This window comes from Phascolarctos cinereus, unplaced genomic scaffold, assembly GCF_003287225.1.
Source record: "Phascolarctos cinereus isolate Bilbo 61053 unplaced genomic scaffold, phaCin_HiC Scaffold_1;HRSCAF=81, whole genome shotgun sequence".
Taxonomy (NCBI): Eukaryota; Metazoa; Chordata; class Mammalia; order Diprotodontia; family Phascolarctidae; genus Phascolarctos; species Phascolarctos cinereus.
Genome location: NW_027555514.1, coordinates 267,417,162 through 267,436,354, shown reverse-complemented (window position 1 = coordinate 267,436,354; position 19,193 = coordinate 267,417,162).

Here is a 19,193-nt window from a genome sequence, read left to right as displayed (position 1 = left end):
TTCAACTACACTTTGTACTGGGGGGTTGTGACAGTGTCAGTTGAGGGGGGGCAGGCAGGAGAGAACTGTAGTTCCCGTTCTTAATTTACTAAGTTGTTTTTTTCTTATCTTTTCCTCTGCTGACATTTTTTTTTTTGTTCCGCCAAGCCAGTTGCTTTCAGTAGACAAATTCTCCCACTTGCAATTAAAGTGATGGAGGAGGGAAAGGCAATTATCAATCCTCCATCATTTTGCCATATTGAATTTTTAAATAATTGCCTAGCATCCAACATTGTGTGTTCTGTTACCTGTTAATCAGCTAGAGATGCTCTCATAGTTACCATGGCTTATATTCCCATCTCTAACGATATTGACCAAATGAAGCACGGTAAGCAGAGATATGATAGTTGGCTATCCACGGAAAGAGAGACAGATAGGAAGATTTTTTTAACCTCATTGATGCTTAATATTTATATGTAGATGTCACATTTTAGGAAGGACGGTGATGATTTGAAGAGCATTCAGAGAATTACAAATGTGAAATGAGGATCATAGGGGCAACTAGGTGGTGCAGTGGATAGAGCGCCGGCCCTCAAGTCAGGAGGACCTGAGTTCAAATTTGGCCTCAGCCAAACACTTGACACTTACTAGCTGTGTGACCCTAGGCAAGTCACTTAACCCCAATTGCCTAAAAATTAAAAAAAAATTAAAAAAAAAGAAATGAGGATCATAGCTGGAAGGTAATTATATAAATATGACCCTCTCAAAAAGCTCCCACCTTTTTACAGACACTACTGTGTAGTACAGACAGCCCTGGATCTGAAGCCCAAAGAATGATCATAAGATCATAGATATAAAGCCAGAAAGAACCTCAGAGGCCATCCAATCCAACTTCCTCTTCATTTTACAAATAGGGAAACTGAGGCCCAAGAAAGTTTAGCAAATTGCTAAATGTTACACAAGTAGGAGGTGCCAAAGGCAGGATTTGAACCCAAGTCCTCAAATTCCATTACCAGCATTCTCTCTGATGTCTTGGGTTGAATCCCAGCCCTTCTATAAATTATCTGAATGACTTAAGGAAATTATTCAATTTCCCCAGACCTCAGTTCCTGCATCTGTAAAATGAGAGTGGGTTAGACTAAGTGGGTTAGACTTTGAAGTGACCTTCAGTCCCTTCCAGGTGTAAATCCTATGATTCTATAGATCACAGGTATAGCATTTATTATTTTACTCTGATTGATGTCACTTCACAGCAACCCTATAAATATAGTATAAGCAAACACCATCATACTTGTATGAAATCCCACTTCTACCACTGCCATTCCACTAATCCACTGAGATAGCCTTTCATTCAATAAGAATTTATACCTGTTGTATGCTCAGTACTGTGTAGAAATCAGACAGTCCACAAGGATCTGAATTAGCCCTTGAGTCACAGTGGTATCAATCCCCTAATTATCAAGCTGCTTACCAACCCACGTAGAACATTGTTCCTATGGGACCATGCACTTAATAGTGTTGTTTTTACCTAATGTGTACTGTTTTCATAGAGACAGTTCATGGCATTAGGTGAGATATGCCTATATATCCTGTGTCAACCTGACACAGCTAGGTGGCATAGTGGCAAGAATGCTATATTTGGAGTTAAGAAGATCTCAGTTCAAATCTTGCCTCAGAGGCTTACTAGCTGTGTAACCCTGGACAAATCATGTAATGTCTTTGAGACTCAGTGTTCTTGCCTGTGAAATGAGGAAGTTGGAACTGATGGTCTCTAAGATTCCTTCAAGCTTTAAATATATGACCCTTTAACACACTATAACACATAATGCAGAACTGATTTGTGATCTCTTATGAAAATAACAACCGTATAAATTCGCTCCCTTCTTAACTTTGTTTTTACATTTCTGGCTTTGGGTTTTTTCCATTCTTGTTCCTCAGTTTTCTCCCTCTTTTTAATTTTTGTAAGTTGAATATCAAAAGAAAAATAATGCTAGTAGTTGGAGGAGACTCAAGCAGGGGAAACCAGTGATAAAGATTAAAATAAGTATGACTTAAAGGTTGAAGTCATGTTCAATATTTTCCTACCATCTGTAACTATGGAAAGCTCCAGGGGGTGAATTGCAAGTTACTTCCATAAATGACACAAAATGTTTTTAAAAATCCATTAAAAAAGCGCAGTGGTTACTGTTTTCTCCATTCTAAGATGCTTCTATCTTTATCCTTAAGGAGTTTCAGTGTGGAGATTAACTATATTTCTTTTGGTTTACTTAGTTTTGACCTGGCTTGAACTCTTTGAAAATTGGGTAGATATTACAGGCCACATATATGGTATGTTAACAAGATGACATTCATTCATTCATTCATTCATTTGTTCATTCATTCTTATATTACATGTTTATATTAGTTGGAATTCTGGGGGAGGAGGAGATGAAGGTAGAGAAGGAACAGAAAAAAGGAGAAGAGTGAAAAGGAAGAGGACGAGGATAAAGCAAGGAGAAGCAAGAGAAATAGAATAAGGAGGAAGAGAAATAGAAGGAGGATGACCAGGTCAGGAATCAGGAAGCAAATGATGAGTATAAGAAGAAGGAGGAGGAGAGGGAGAAGGACATGGACATGGAGAAGGAGGAGGAGAGGGAGAAGGACAAGAACAAGAAGATGGAGAAGGAGAAAGATAAGGACGAGGAGAATAAGGATCAAACTGTATGTAGTTTTGAGTATATTCCAAGGGGAAGGAGCTACGAAATGTCACCGGCTGCTATATCTCCTTCCATTAGACCTTTGTTCATTTCCTAACTCTAAGTCTCTTATTTAGTAATTTCCAGCACCTCTTAATTTGCACTTGAGCTCCGATTGGCTCATCCATCCAAGCCAATATAATTGCTTTGTCTTGGGCAGGCTGAATGGTGGTAATATCGGTTCATTAAAACAGAAGAACACTCCAGACGTGGGCTCTCTCACCCAGACTTATGGAGACATGTCACTATATTTTCCCCAGTCTGATGTGTCATAGCCCTGTTGGGGGCTGATAAGATGCTAAATGTGGCATTTTGTTCTACCTTTTAAAGGCAACTTACATATAACTCAGATAGGCTCAGCAGCTAACATCTTTGATTCTCTTCTAATTGGAAAAGAAGATTTAATGGTACTGACAATTACAGAGGAAAACACAGAGCATTTAATTGAAATGAAAATGGGCGAAATTGGAAGCCTGCTCAGTTTATGATGCTATTGTAACTTCTTTCTGATTCTTAGCATTATATGATCACACTCATAATCTCTTAGAATACATTAAATTCAATGGTTTATTATATTAACAATGGCATAATATGGGAATTGAGAAATACATGGATGTAATGGGGACACACTTTTTAAAAAAATGAAAGAGGCAATTAAAGCATAAAGAGATTGAGCTTTTCATCCTGAAAGAGATTAAAAAATTGGGTCACCTTATCCATTTTGTTCATATTGACTTAATGCAGGTCAGTGAAGTTTAATGTTGTTTTGTCCTTCCTGCTCTGTTTGGACATAGTGATAGAAGACCTAATTATCAAAACCTTCAGTTAACAAAGATGAGGATCAGCTTTTCAGAACTCAAGCAGATTGAAGGCCCTTCCAAATTTTGAATCTGAAGCCTTTCCCAGACTTGTCCCCACTGAAATAAGATGACGAGAAGGGAAAAAGGGAGTACTGATTACTAGAATGAACAGACCTTCCAATATGTATGGGAACAGGTCTCCCCTCTGTAGCTGATAAGTGGTATCTACCTCTGTTAAAGTATCTACATTGTTGAGGAACACATAACCCCTTTCACTTTTTTCTACTCTAAGGGTAGGATGTTTTCATATTAGTTGAAATATATCTCTTCCACCATTCTATCCATTTGTTCTTCAAATTAGTATAGGGATAGAGACCGACCCATTTCTTTGGTGTAAGAAACTCTCAGATGAGGAAACTCCCTTAATCAATGCAGATCAGAACCTTCTGAGTTGCAGGGGTTGGGGGCTTGTGGGGATGTGGTTAGACAGGTTAAATGGCTTGCTTGGAGTCACATAGCCAGTATGTGTCACAGATGGGAACTGATCCCAGGTCTTCTTGACTTGAGGCTCAACTTTTTATCTACTTTGCCTCCCTTTTGACTCATTGAATCTTTTTTAAAAATTACATTTTAGGTTTTTTTCAATAACAAGCATTTATTTCTTCTCCTTTTTTCACTAAAAAAAGAAAGAAAAGCAAATCACTTATAACAAATATGCAGTCAAGCAAGACAAACCCCCACATTGGTCATTTCTCAAGGTGTGTGCCGTATTCTGCGTATTGAATCCAGCACCTTTCTGTTAAAATGGGGGAAGCTGAATTCAATATCAATTCTCATTCTTCTTCCATGTGTTAGCCTGTCATATTGTTAAAGACCCATGATCTCACACCTAAGTCTTTGGGTCAGAGGATCTTAGATTTAGAGCCAGAAGGGACCTTAGGGGATTGAAGCAGAATAAATTGAGTAGTTTCGCCTTTTCTCCATAGTTTGTTATCGAGATGTAATCTTATCTTTTTTTTCCCTTCTCACCTCAACATAGTTTTTTTTAAACTTTTAAAATTGTCCTTAGCAAGAATTCATCTCAAGCTTCCACTGATTTTGTTTTGGCTTTCCTGATATTATTCTTACAGGAAAGTATTTTGTATTCAGCCTCAGTTACTTGTCATGGTGTCTCTCTTCTATAGAAGTAGCATGGTATATTGGAGGGAGTATTAACCCCAGAGTCTCAAAAACTTCGGTCCAAATCACACCTTTGACATAATCTGTGTGATCATGTTCAATAATGTAGATCTCTGAACCACAGTTACTTGTGATAATAATAACAATAGTATTAATAACAGGGATAATGATAACAGTAGGACTTAATTAAAGGGGCTCTGCGAGACTCAACTGTGAGATAATATATGTAAAGTGCTTTTCAAATCTTAAAACCGTAGGGAAATGTCATATGGCATTACATATCTTTAAAAAAATTGATTGATTGACAGGTGATCAGTATAGGCAGACTGATTTTTAAATGGTCCTCTTTTTTTTTTTTTTTGGCTAGGCAGTGGGGTTAAGTGACTTGCCCAGGGTCACACAGCTAGTGAGTGTTATGTGTCTGAGGCCAGATTTGAACTCAGGTCCTCCTGAATCCAGGGCCGGTGCTCTATCCACTGCGCCACCTAGCTTCCCCAGGTCCTCTTTTTTTCATACTCATTGGGATCAGTTGGTTTTGTGTGGCCCAAATGTTACTTGCAAACCTTTTCGAACCTCTTGATTCAAATTCCCCTGTAAGGATCTTGGAGTATAGACCTTTCTTTGGACTCTTTTTTCTTTACATTTAATTTTTACTTCACTTTTTCTTAATTACATGTGAACAAACATTTTAAACATTGATTTAAAAAAAATAGGTTCCATATGCTTTTCCTACCTTCCGCCTCCCCTCTTTAGAAGGCAAGCTATTTAATATAGGTTATACATGCATAGTCATGAAAAACATTTCCATGTTAGTCATGTTGTAAAACCAAAAAAACCTAAGAATAATAAAGAAAGCAAAAAAAAGTATGCCTCAGTCTGCATTTAGATTCCATCCACTTTTTATTTGGAAATTTATTGCATTTTTCATCTTAAGTCCTTCAGAATTGTCTTGGATAATTATGTTTCTCAGAATAGCTCAGTCATTCACAGTTGATCATCATACAGTATTGGTCTTACTATGTACAATATTCTCCTGATTCTGCTTATTTCACTTTGCATCAGTTCATGTAAGTCTTTCCAGGTTTTTCTGAAAGCATCCTGCCTGTCATTTCTTAAAGCGCAATAATATTCCATTATAATCATATACCACAACTTGTTCAACCATGCCCAGTTGATAGACATACCTTCAATTTCCGATTCCTAGCCACCACAAAAAGAGCTGCTATATAGGTTCTTTTCCTTTTCCTTTGATTTCTTTGGTGTACAGACCTAATAGTGGTATGTTTGAATTCTTTGAAATCATCTCCATCAAAGTCTAAGGTCTATGTAAGATGGTGCTCAGCTTTCTCTCCTTCATCTTTCATGAAATCTACGATGGAGTAGTCTCAAGGCTCCTGTCATTTCTACTTTGTCAGTCAAATTTTCCTTATTGGTCATAATTGCATTCAGAATATAGTACCTGTTGTAGTTTCTTCTACCTTCTGAAGGGTGAAATTGTCCTTATTAGAGATAGTGAAGAATTTATTGGTTGCTCTGCTTTTAGCATAGATTTCCAGCAGATGTCTAGCTGTCTAATTGAAATCCTCCATCATCATTATAGACTACTTCTATGCTAGTTTTGGGATCTGTCTCCAGAAGTCATTATCCATTTCCTACCTCTGTCTAGGTGGTACATAGTATCCCACCACCACAGTATTACTTCTGCTTCTCTCTCCCTTGATCTTCACCCAGTTATGTTCTCTCGTGCTTCGCCATTCTGTTTCATGGATTTTTAACACGCTAGCATATCTTTCCAATGCATAATACTTTTCAATTGCTTTTTGTTCTTTTCCATTTGAATAGGATACAATCTTCCATAAGTTTAGTTTTGAACATTAATGGGCCAGGAATGCCCTTCTTCCTCACCTTTGCCTCTTAGCATCCCTAGTTTTCTTCAAAGGAAGCTAAAAGAGGATTTTCTTGATCCTTTTGGTTGCTAATCCTTTCTCTCAAATTTCTTTATGTTGGTTTTTTTGGGCATGGCTTTTTTTGCATGTACATGTATACATACTTGTCTTTCTAAACAGAATAAAAGGTGCTTGATGGTAGGTCATTTGACTGTGTATTTTCAGTGCCTGGCAGAGTGTCTGACACATAGTAAGCATTAAACAAATTCTTGTTCATTGATTGATTGATTGGTAGAGAGGTGGGAGTTGATTTCTTTTCTGCAGTCTACTTGGTGGAGAAAGCACTGGTTGTGATGTGATTTGGGGCAAGTTGCTTCTCTCTGGGACTCAGTTTCGTTATTTGTAAAATGACTAGATGCTCCTCAAGGTTTCATCCAGCTCTTAATCTCACAGTTCTGTGCTTCGTTCCCATGTTTTGTGATACTTAGCTGGGGAATGTGTTATCAAACTATCAATTTATCAACAAGCATTTCGTTAATGCCTAGGGTAGGCCAGGCTCTCTGCTGGAGGAACTTCCATGAATGACCTTCTTGGGTTCATGTTTCTCCTTCTGTACTGAGCAAAAACAATAAGTAACATTTGTTATACTTTGAGTTTTAGAGGTGTAAGAATCAGACTATATGACCCAGAACAAGTCACTTAACCTGAATCTCAGTTTCCTTATATGTAAAATAGGAATAATAATAATAATAATAATAATAATAATAATAATAATAATAATAATAATAATAATAATAATAACAACAACAACAACATGCATGGTTGTGAGGATCAAATGAGATAATAAATATAAAGCACTTTGTTAACCTTAAAAATTATATAAATCTGAGCTATAATGATAATGTACAAAGAAACCAAGGCAGTGGGGGGAGGAGGGAGAGGATGAGTCATTGGCAGAGTTAACACAGCTAGTTAGGGCCAGAACCTGACATTCTTCTTCCCATTGCAATGAACTGCCTCATGTGAATGAAAACTACTTCCATGCATATCAAGCAAGATGACTTCTTAATTTTTCTTTTATAATAATAATAGCCAGCATTTGTTGCAAATCTCCAGAGTGCTTTCAGGTTTGCAAATACTGCAAATATGTTATCTTTAGAAAGCTTTCAATGCAATCCATATGACCTCAATTTTTAAAATTAATCTTTGCTGTACCTAAGGAATCATTATACTAGAAAGTAGCCTCAGATTAAATGCCTTTTCTGCAGGTAAACCTAAAACTAAATAATGACAGGATCATAGACCTAGAATGAGAAGGAATTTTAGAGGACATTTAGTTCAAACCTCTCCATATATAGATGAGGAAAGATGCCCAGAGGTTAAATGACTTGCTTAGGGTCACACAGCTAGTAAGTAGCAGGAGTGGGATTTGAACCCAAGTCTTCCTGGCTCAGAGGTCAGCACTTGGCCCAATATGCTATGCTACACCATCTCTCCAAAAGTGAGTGCCAGATTTGAAAACTCCCACATTCCTAGATCATTGACTATAGAAGTAAGGAGCAAATTGACTTCTGCCCCCATGCAAAGCACATTGCAAAAGGAAGAGGTCCTTAATGCAATTAACCAGTGTCTTTTTTTTACCTGGTCTACTTCATTTTGCATTCTCCTTTCTCTGCACATCCCTTTGATCTGGGTCCTAAGGCCAGCTGCCTACAGAGTGCAGATCAAAGCTCTCAGCCACAGTCAGGTGGCAGTCTTCTCTCCAAGCTGACCTTAACTTAGGAGGTTCATTTAGCTCTTGCATCTTCACATCCCTTGTGACTTTTCCTTGCCACTGTCTAGGTTACCTCCATTCCCCCGTCCTTCCAGTGATGCTTTTCTTTATTAAAAAAAAGTACCCCCATGAGTTTCTGAGCTTCCTTCTCATCTAAAGAACCTTACTTTTGTCAGCCCCAATCTTTGGGAAAGAGCTACTTTTCAAGTGGAAAGAGTACTGAGTTTGGAGTCAGAGAATCTTGGTTTAAACCCTGCCTCTCGCACTTACTGCTGTGTGACCTGGAGCAAGACACTTAACCTCCTCATTTATGAAATGGAAGGGCTGGGGGCAGTGTTGTACTAGTTGGCCTCTGAGATCCTTTCCGCAATAACCTGATTCTTGTATTATGCCCCTAATGGTCTTTTCGCCCTTGGTGAGCCCCCTTCCTCCACTCTACTGCCATACCACCCTTCCATCAATAGCAGCAATTCAAAAAGAACCCCCCAGGCTTGCCTTACAGATCCTACTCCCGCATTGGTGCTCAGGGGTCCCCAGTACTATCCTCCCTCTGCATATTATTATAGATGTCGCCAAACTTGAGAAGGAAGGTGGAAGGACAAAAGAGAGGCTTCATTGTTTTCTGCTATCAGTCAGTCAGTTAATAAGCATTTATTAAAGAGCCAACTATGAGTCAGGTGCATAGAAGTAGGAACCTCTGACAAAACCTAAGCCTCAGAGGTCATTAGAAGTCCTATACATCCTCTAGGGATGACAGAACTAGTTCTGCTGCCCCTTCTGAAATGAAGCTATTGGTGCAGGACGTGCATTGCCAGGCAGTGACAGAAGCACTCAGAGAATGGCTAGTGGGTTAGAGCTTCCTGCCCCGCTCCCCACCCCATATTTGAAATTCAAATATATCCTCAGCAATGTTTTATAATTAAATTTTATTTTCTTCAATTAACAAAATTTTATTTTTTCTCCCTCTTATTCCACCAAAAAACCTCTCAACAAACTCACCCACTCAAACTCATATAATAGATATGGATAATCAAGCAAAGCAAATTATTGGATTGGCCATGTTCAAAACTATACGTCTCATTCTCCACTTGCTTGTTTTTTAGTTTCTCCAGTCTTTCATCATTCATTCATTTATTCATTCACTCATCCACTGCATTTCTATCATGTGCAATGCACACTGCTCAAAGCTAGAAATAAGATAAATCAGCCCTAGCCCCTGCTTTCCTATACCTTATAATCCAGCAGTGGGCAAAAGGCAGGTACAAAAATAATTATACAAAATAGAAAATAAAGACATGAGAAGTTCCCATAAGAGTACATTTTTAATGCTGCTTTTAGGTCACAAAATGCTCTCCTTCTCCTAGTTCTGAAAGGTAGATTATACAGGTATTATCACCCCCATTTTAATAATAATGATAATAATAACAATGATAATGATGATGGCTAGCATTTTAAGGTTTGCAAAGTGCTTTACAGATATTATCTCCTTTTATCCTTACAGTAACTCTAGGAGATAGATGCTGTTATTGTCCCCATTTTAAAGATGAACAAACTAAGGCATCCAGAAGTTAAGTGACTGGCTCCAGGTCACATAGCCAGTGTCCAAGACTAGATTTGTGTTGTTGGACCAACTGTATGGACTGCTCATCTAACTGCATAACGATGTGGGAAATACTCATCCTTTATCCGCTTGGTTTTTCCCATGTGGATGGCTAGGATAGTCTCATTTGAGTGGCTTTGGAGTCTATTGAGAGGTTATTATATGGCTTTATGTTTTTACCTTGATGCTATCTACAAACTGGACTATTTGGAGAACTTTGTAGTCTTTGGGAATCCTTCTTCCAACTGCATTTTGAAGACGCCATCCTCCATGACAGTGGGAAATATCTTTGGTGACCATCTTTTTTGTGCCCTCTTTGATACTAATAATCAGAGATTCATTGGACAAAGTTATTGATTCAGTTCCATCTGTTGAGTAATCTTGTTTAACATTAATTTATGCTTGAAAGACAACTTGTTAGAAGAGAACTTTTGTATTTTATGTAATCTTCTGCATTTTATTTTATGCAGTTAAAAATATTCTGGGAAGAGGTCCCTATCATCAGACTGTTAAAGGGGTCTACGGCACAAAAAAGGTTACACTCTGTCAATGGAGGGAATCCCAACAGCAAAAAATACAGATCCTTGAAGTACTGAATTAAATCTCCCCCTTCTGCAAACCACTCTTTGCATAGCTGCCAAACTGATTTTCTTAAGGTATAAGTTTGGCCACATCACTCTCCTCCTCAGTAAATTCCAGTGGCTCCTTGGATCTCTTTGGGATCCAATATTATTAACTCTTCTGGCACTGAAAGCTCTTCACAATCTGACCCTAATTTACTTTACAGCCTCATGGCACATCAGTTTTCTTTGTGCACATTGTGGACCAGCCAAACTGACTCTCTTGCTGTTTCTCACACACCTTATCTTTGCAGTGGCTGTCCTCCCTCCTTCCCCTCTAGTGTCCTTCAAGGCCTAGATACGCAATTGCCATTATCTTGCATGAGGCCTTTCCAAAGACCCCATGTGGAGGCATCTTGGGAGCCTGCTTCTGGGAAAGTCATGATGAGGCACTCTGGGCAGGGGCCAGTCCCTGTTATATGTACACAAGTTTATGTTGCCCCCAAATAAATACAAACTCCTTGAAGGCAGAGACTGTGGTCCTTTTTGTCTTTTTATCCCTAGAGCAGGCATCATGCCTAGCACATGGAGTAGGTGCTCAATCAATGCTTGTTTGTTTAATGTTTTTCGTTTTCATATGAAAATAGACAAATTTTCCCTGCTCTGCTTCACAATACCTCTCACCTTTAATGTAGGGTTACCCCATATCCCTAGGCCAGAATTTTGAAAAAATTATCTATATATTTAAACTCTAGGCATTGGGGCTTCCAAGACAAAAAAATGAAACAATTTCTGCTCTTGAAGAGTTTATATCCTATGGGAAATATGTGCCTGTAAAAATAAATTTAAACTATATACCAATTAAATACAAAATGATTCGGGGAAAGACCAAACAGGATCATTAAACTTAGTGAAAGAGGAGACATTTGATCCCTGAAGAGAAGAAGGATTGCAAATTAGGAATTAGACTTTTTTAGGCATGGGAGTGGAGGTAGCAGCCTGAGTAAAAGACAAAGAGGTAGGAGATGGAATGCTGGGTACAAAATAGCAAATAGGTCGCTTTAGTTGGAATAATATATAAAGGCAAATAATATGAAATCAGTTTGGAAAGCTAGGCAGCAGCCAGATTAAGAAAGGCTTCCAACGCTAACCAGAGGAGGCAGGAAATGAGATAAGAGGTGACTATTTCTTTTTTTTTTCTCATCTTTATGACTTTTTTCTTTATTAATTTATTTTTAGTTTTCAGCATTCACTTCCACAAGATTTTGAGTTGCAGATTTTCTCCCCATCTCATCCCTCCCCCAACCCCAAGACAGTGTGCATTCTGAATACCCCTTCCCCTAATCTGCCCTCCCTTCTATCTCCCCCATCTTTTCTTAGCCCCTTCCCCTTCTATTTTCCTGTAGGGCAGGATAGATTTCTATATTCCATTGCCTGTATATCTTATTTCCCAGTTGCATGTGAAAACAATTTTTAATATTTGTTTTTAAAACTTTGGGTTCCAAATTTTCTCCCTTCCTCCCTCTTCACCCACCCTCATTGAGAAGGCAAGCAACTCAATACAGTCATGCAAAACACTTCCATAGTAGTCGTGTTGTGGAAAACTAACTACATTTCCCTTCATCCTATGCCATTCCCCATTTATTCTATTCTCTCTTTTGACCCAGTCCCTCTTCAGAAGTGTTTGCTTCTTATTATCCCTTCTCCCAATCTGCCTGCCCCTCTACCATCCCCACACTATCTTATCCTCTTCCCCCCTATTTTACTGTAGGGTAAGATAGATTTCCATACCCAATTGAGTGTGTATGTTATTCCTTCCTTAAGCCAAATCTGATGAGAATAAGATTCACTCATTCCCTTTCACATTCCCCCACTTCCTGTCCACTGTAAAAGCCTTTTCCTCCCTCTTTTATGTGAGATAATTTACCCCATTCTACTTTTCCTTTTCTCCTGTTCCCAGTTCAATTCTCTCTCACCCATTAATTTTATTATTTTACATATCTTCCCTTCATATTCAACTTACCCTGTGCCCTCTATCTATCTATACATATATTTTCCCCCTCCAACTACCCTAATACTGACAAAGGTCTCATGAATTACAAATATCATCTTTCCATGTAGGAATGCAAACAGTTCAACCTTAATAGGTCACTTATGATTTCTCTTTCCTATTTACCTCTTCATGGTTCTCTTGAGTCTTGTATTTGAAAGTCAAAATTTCTATTCAGCTCTGGTCTTTTCATCAAGAATGCTTGAAACTCCTCTATTTCACTGAATGTCCATTTCCCCCCTGAAGGATCATACTCAGTTTTGCTGGGTAAGTGATTCTTGGCTGTAATCCTATCTCCTTTGACCTCTGGAATGTTATATTCCAAGTCCTTCAGCCCCTTAATGTAGAAGCTACTAAATCCTGTGTTATCCTGATTGTGTTTCCACAATACTTGAATTGTTTCTTTCTGGCTGCTTGCAATATTTTCTCCTTGGCCTGGGAACTCTGGAATTTGGCTATAATATTCCTAGGAGTTTTCCTTTGGGGATCTCTTTTAGGAGGTAATTGGTGGATTCTTTCCATTTCTGTTTTACCCTCTGGTTCTAAAATATCAGGGCAGTTTTCCTTGATAATTTCTTGAAAGATGATGTCTAGGTTCTTTTTTTGATCATAGCTTTCAGATAGTCCAACAATTTTTAAATTATCTCTCCTGGATCTATTTTCCAGGTCAATTGTTTTTCCAGTGAGATACTTCATGTTGTCTTCTATTTTTCATTCTTTTGGTTTTGTTTTACAATGTTTTGGTTTCTCATAAAGTCACTAGTTTCCATTTACTCCATTCTAATTTTTAAGGAAGTATTTTCTTCAGTGAGCTTTTGGACTTCCTTTTCCATACGGCCAATTCTGCTTTTTAAGGCTTTCTTCTCCTCATTGGCATTTTGGACCTCTTTTGCCATTTGGGTTAGGCTATTTTTTAGGGTGTTATTTTCTTCAGTATTTTTTTGGGTCTCCTTTAGCAAGCTGTTAACTTATTTTTCATGATCTTCTTGCATCATTCTCATTTCTCTTCCCAGTTTTTCCTCTCCTTCTCTTATTTGCGTCTCAAACTCCTTTTCGAACTCTTCCATGGCCTGCGACTGATTCAGATTTTTCTTGGAGGCTTTGGATGTAGGAGCTTTGATTTTGTTGTCTTCTTCTGGTTGTATGTTTTGATCTTCTTTGTCACCAAAGTAAGATTCTATGGTCTGACTTTTTTTTGCACAGTTTGTTCATGTTGCCAGCCAATTACTTGAGTTTTAAACTCTTTGTTAAGGTAAAAGTCTGCTTCCAATGTGGAGAATATACTGTCCCAAGCTTTGGGGGTTTGTATAGCTGTTTTCAGAGATACTTGTAGGGACCTGTAAATTTTCAGTTCTTGCAAGGTGGTGTGATAAGTGATGAGGTGTTTACTCCTTTCCTGGCCTGTGCTCTGGTCTATGAGTGATCACAGGCACTCTTTTCTGCCTTGGAACTGTGAGGAGGATTCTCTCTGTACCACCACTACAAGCTCCACCACAGCAGTGCTCCTCCTAGCTCCAGGATCACCACACAGAACTGTGATCCAGATCCAAGGACGGGGAAAGCAAGAGAATCCTGTCTCAGTACCAGCAAAGATATCCCTGCGATCCCCCTCTGATCAGCCACTTGATTCCCCCTCTGTCTGTGGCCCGGAAGCAGCCACTGCCCTGGGCCACTCTGGGACTGGGGCTGGGACAGAACTTCACTCTCACCACGGTAACAGACTTTTCCTACTGACCTTCTAAGTTGTCTTTGGGTTGAGAAGTCTGGAAACCACCACAGCTGTCTATGATTCAGTCCCCTGAGGCCTGCTCCAGGTTCGCTGAGGCCTGGTTTTTGTCTGCATGCCCACGCTGAACAGTGTTCCTCTCCCAGCCCAGTGTGATGGACCTTTCCAATCAACCATCCAGGTTGTCTTGGGCTGGAAATTTGTTTCACTCTGTCTTTATGTGAGTTCTGCTGCTCTAGAATTTGTTTAGAGCCATTTTTACAGGTATTTGGAGGAGTTTGGGGGAGAGCTCAAACAAGTCAGTGCTTTTACTCTACTGTCTTGGCTTTGCCCCCAAAAGGTGACTATCAAGGACAGCTTGTAACACCAAATTTTGTTCTACTGAGTCAAATGTCTTTTTTTTTTTTTGGTAACCAACAATGAATACATGTGGTGGGATCTTGCATTTTCTATACTTTTCATTCAATTGTGTGACTATTGAAGATATAGTTTGCTCTAGTAAGTGATCTGAAAAGCTAGGTTTTTTTTTTAAAATTTTCATCAGGAATATGGTTTGAACACTCATCCTCATAAAGATTTTATCAATCTGAACCAACCAATCACTCCATAAATCAGTAGGCATTTATTAAGCCCTTACTGTGTGGCAAGCATTGTGTTAAGTGCTAGGTATGCCAAGAAAAGCAAACACATTCCTTGTCTTCATTCTAACAGGGGAGACAACATGGACAGACATTGGTGTATGTGTGTATATATATATATATATATATATATATATATATATATAATATATATATATATACATACATACATACATATATATATATATATATATATATGATGCATGGAGAATAGATGTATAGTAACTTTAGAAGAAAAAAGCATTATCAGCTGGAAGAAGTAAGCATATTTATTAGTGGTTGCTGATACCTTTTTATTCAACTTTTGAAAGCAATGGTATCGTCAACGTAATTTTTTTATTCTTCTGTAATCTTCCTCTTTGAGATATCTTAACAACTGGTCCCCAAGTGTCCTTAAAATTGTTGCAGTGATAGCATGGATTTCCCTTGTATGTATTTGGTCTGGTCCAACTGCTTTTTCAGACTTATTCTTAAATTACTCCATTGACTTCTTTATGTGTTGAGGCTTAAGAGTCCAAACATGGTAGTTTTACCGTCATTGATAAAGAAAACTGCCTGCTCTTAGGATGCTGGGGGATTGGTTCCATTTCCCATCTATTCATTGCTTGCCTTCCAGTTTCATCTATAAGCACTTTCAGGATGAGCTGGCTGGTGAGTCTCCTGCCAACTTTTCTGCAGTCTCATTTTCCCCTTCAGTGCTTTTTGCTGTTTTGTGAGGCAACGCTGCACAGAATCTTTGCCATCTTTTTCTGTAATGTTTTGCAAATGAGTTTATACTCTAAACTGGTGTCACCGTTGGCTACCATGTCTCTCTATTTGGAGAGGAGTTAAAGTGGTTTTGCTGGCTAAGGTAATTTCTGGGTTCTTTTGGCCTCTTCATGGTAGTGAATGTTTTATGTTGGTTAAACTCTAAGAAATGGTAATACTTGGATTTGTGTGTTTATTTTTTTATAGCTCTTATTTTTCTTTTTAAAAATTTTATTAATTTATTTTGATTTATCAACAATCATTTCCATATACTTTTGAGTTTAAAATTTTTCTCCTCCTTCTTCCCCACCACCCTCCCCAAAACGGCACACAATATGATATAGGCTATACATTTATATTCCTATTAAACATATTTTCACATTAGTGATGTAAGTAAAAATTAAAACCAATAGGAGGAACCATCAGAAAGAGGAAACAAAACTCAACAGAAGAGAGAAAAAAGATAGCAATTCAACTTCCGTAGTTCCTTCTTTGGATATGGGTAGGATTTTCCATCATGAGGCTGCTGGAGCTGTCTTAGATCCTTGTATTGCTGAGAAGGGTTAAGTTTATCAGTATTAGTCATTTCACGATGTGGCTGTTATTGTGTATAACGTTCTCTTGGTTCTGCTCACTTCAGTCAGTATCAGACCACACAAGTCTTTCCAGGTTTTTCAGAAGTCAGCCTGTTCATCATTTCTTATAGCACAATGGTATTCCATTACATACATATACCACAACTTGCTCAGCCATTTCCCAATGGATGGGCATCCTTTCAATTTCCAATTCTTTGCCACCACAAAAAGGTAGCTCTTATTTTTCAGTGTCAACATCTACTTTGACTAGATCTGGCTAGACCTGATGTAGTTGCATTTGATGTGTTCTTTTCACTATTTCCCTGAAATCAGCCATTTATGTCTTACTGGAATTTAAATGGTTATATCACCTTTATCAGATGTATTCATCACACCATGACCTATAGGATACAAGGGCATTTTAGGTGTTATTAAACAAGTGTTGTCTATGGAGGACCTGTATTCAAATTAGGATTACCAGGAAAATGAGAACCGAGATGTGGTTGTAAAAATAAATTTTATTAAAGGTGATAAATATTGAACAGTAGAGTTCCTGTTTCTAGCAGCAGGGCGAAACCCTGGCAAAAAGCCCTGCAGAATGGTCCTCTGTACAGGAACATTCTCTCATCATTAGCTTGATGTTCATGGAGGCTTCAATGCAGGTACTAGGGAAGTTCCTTTTAGGAACTCAGGCCTATACTTCTCAAAGACAGTTGTCACAAATAATGGAGTTCTACTGTTTGGCCATGTTCGTGAGCGTGTGTAGCACACCAGGAGTTTTGCTAGACAGATTCCAATAGTGGTCACTACCACAACTTGAGCTCATAGAGGAAACTTTGGGTCAACCTGTCTTTCCATATAATGTCTTCTACCAATTCACTGTCTCCTATAACAAGTGAAATGGGTTTGGGCAACAGAAGGACCTTCCCTTCTACTCTTCAAAATATTCCATAAGAGTGGTCACTTCTATCTATATGCAAGGACAGTTCTTTTCATAATTCATTCATCAATCAGTCAATCCACAAGCATTTATTAAGTGCCTACTATGTTCCAGGCACTCTGCTAGGCTCTGGGAGTATAAAGGCAAAGAATAAAGTAATCTCTACCATAAGGAACTTAAACATTAATGGAGGAGACAACAGGAAATTACAGTGCATATACATACACACACACACACAATACAATTATATGGAGTCATTATATATAGATGCATATATAGAAGAAATACAATTAGACAAAGTAGTTAAATACAAGGTATTTAGGGAAGTAGGACATTTGCATGTTGGGGAGATCAGGAATGACTTCCCATAGAAAGTGATGTTCTAGTTGCATCTTGAATGAAGAGAGAAACTCTTTGAGGTGAAGGTAAGTAGTGATGCATTCCAGGCACAGGGGACAGTTAGTTCAAAGGCATGGAGATGGGAGATGGCATTTTATGTATGAGAAACAGAGAGAAGGCTAAGGTTTGGCTGGAAGGGGAGTAATGTACTATAAGGCTAGAAAGATAGTTTGGGGCCAGATTGTGAAGGATATTAAAAGTGACATAGCAGTTTATATATTTGAAGTTGGAGTTATTTGACTTCATTGAGTAGGTGAATGGCATGGGCACATCTAGCTTGAGGAAAATTACTTTGGCAACTGAGTGGAGAATGGACTTGAATGATGAGTGATCAAGGAAACCAGTTATGAAACTGATGCAATAATCTAGGCAGGAGATGATGAAGGCGTGCATGTGCTGGGCCATTCTATGAGCTACTGCTTTTGGGAAGGATAAGAATATTGGGCTGATCGTTGTCAAGGTCCTGTTATTTTAGCTACATGGAAACAGATGCTATTAAGTTTTGAGTCTTATGTGTTTCCTTCTTCTTCCATGGGGCAGTGATTTTATTTATGTGAGTATTCTTTCTGCTCGTGTTAAGAGCAAACCATCTTTCTCTTTTCATGCTGGATGATTCTATTCCTTGTTCTTTCATTAGTGTTCCACAGAAGACTTACTTAACAGTCTTTCCTCTAAGATTCTTTTCATTTCATGGTTACTGGTGCAGAACCCAGGTCGTCCATCTTTTTCTCTCACCCTCATGATGCCACTGGTTCAATGTCCTTTTCTAATCATACATTTCCTTGATATCATGCTTTAAACTGCTACATCTGCACAGATAAACATCAGAAATATGCTGCAGCCCTTTCTTCGGTAGTAAAATACTGGAAACAAAGTGGACACCCATTGACTGGAGAATGGCCAGACAAATTGGGTTACCTGAGTGTATTGGAGTATTGCCTTGCTGGGAGAAATGATGACTATGAAGAGTACGGAGAAGCATGGAAAGATTTATGTGAACTAATGAAAAGTGAAGTAAGCAGGACCAGCAAAATAATGTGAAAAGTGAGTGCAACAGTATGGATAGAGAGAACAAGAACTAGAAAATCATAAAAAAGGATTGCTAGAAGATTCTAATGCCCCTAAAGATATGAGAAGGGACCTCCTTCCCCCTTTTGTTTCTTTGCAAAGAGCTCTGGCTCTGGGGACAGAGGACTTGGCTAATCCTGCCTCTAACGCCTACTTCCTTTGTGATGTTTGCTCAATCACTTGTTTTCTTTGATCCCCAAACTTAATTTTCCCACCAAACCTAATTCCCCCTCCAATAAACCCCTTGCTGCGGAGATGGAACCCTCTCCTATGGAGCTCTCATTGGTTATTAGAAGCTTGTCAGAAAAAATACACTTGGCACATGGTAAATATGCAACAAATGCCCATTCACTCATTCATTCATTTCACCTCTCAGGGCCTTGTTTCCTCATCTGTAAAATTAGGTCATTCAATTAGATGACCTTTGAGGTCCTTTCCCACTTCAGATCTATGATCCTATGGATGTGGGTGTGGAATATTGCATGCAATGTCAGACTTTTAATGTGTTGGCTAGTTTTACTGATCTCTTCCTCTCTC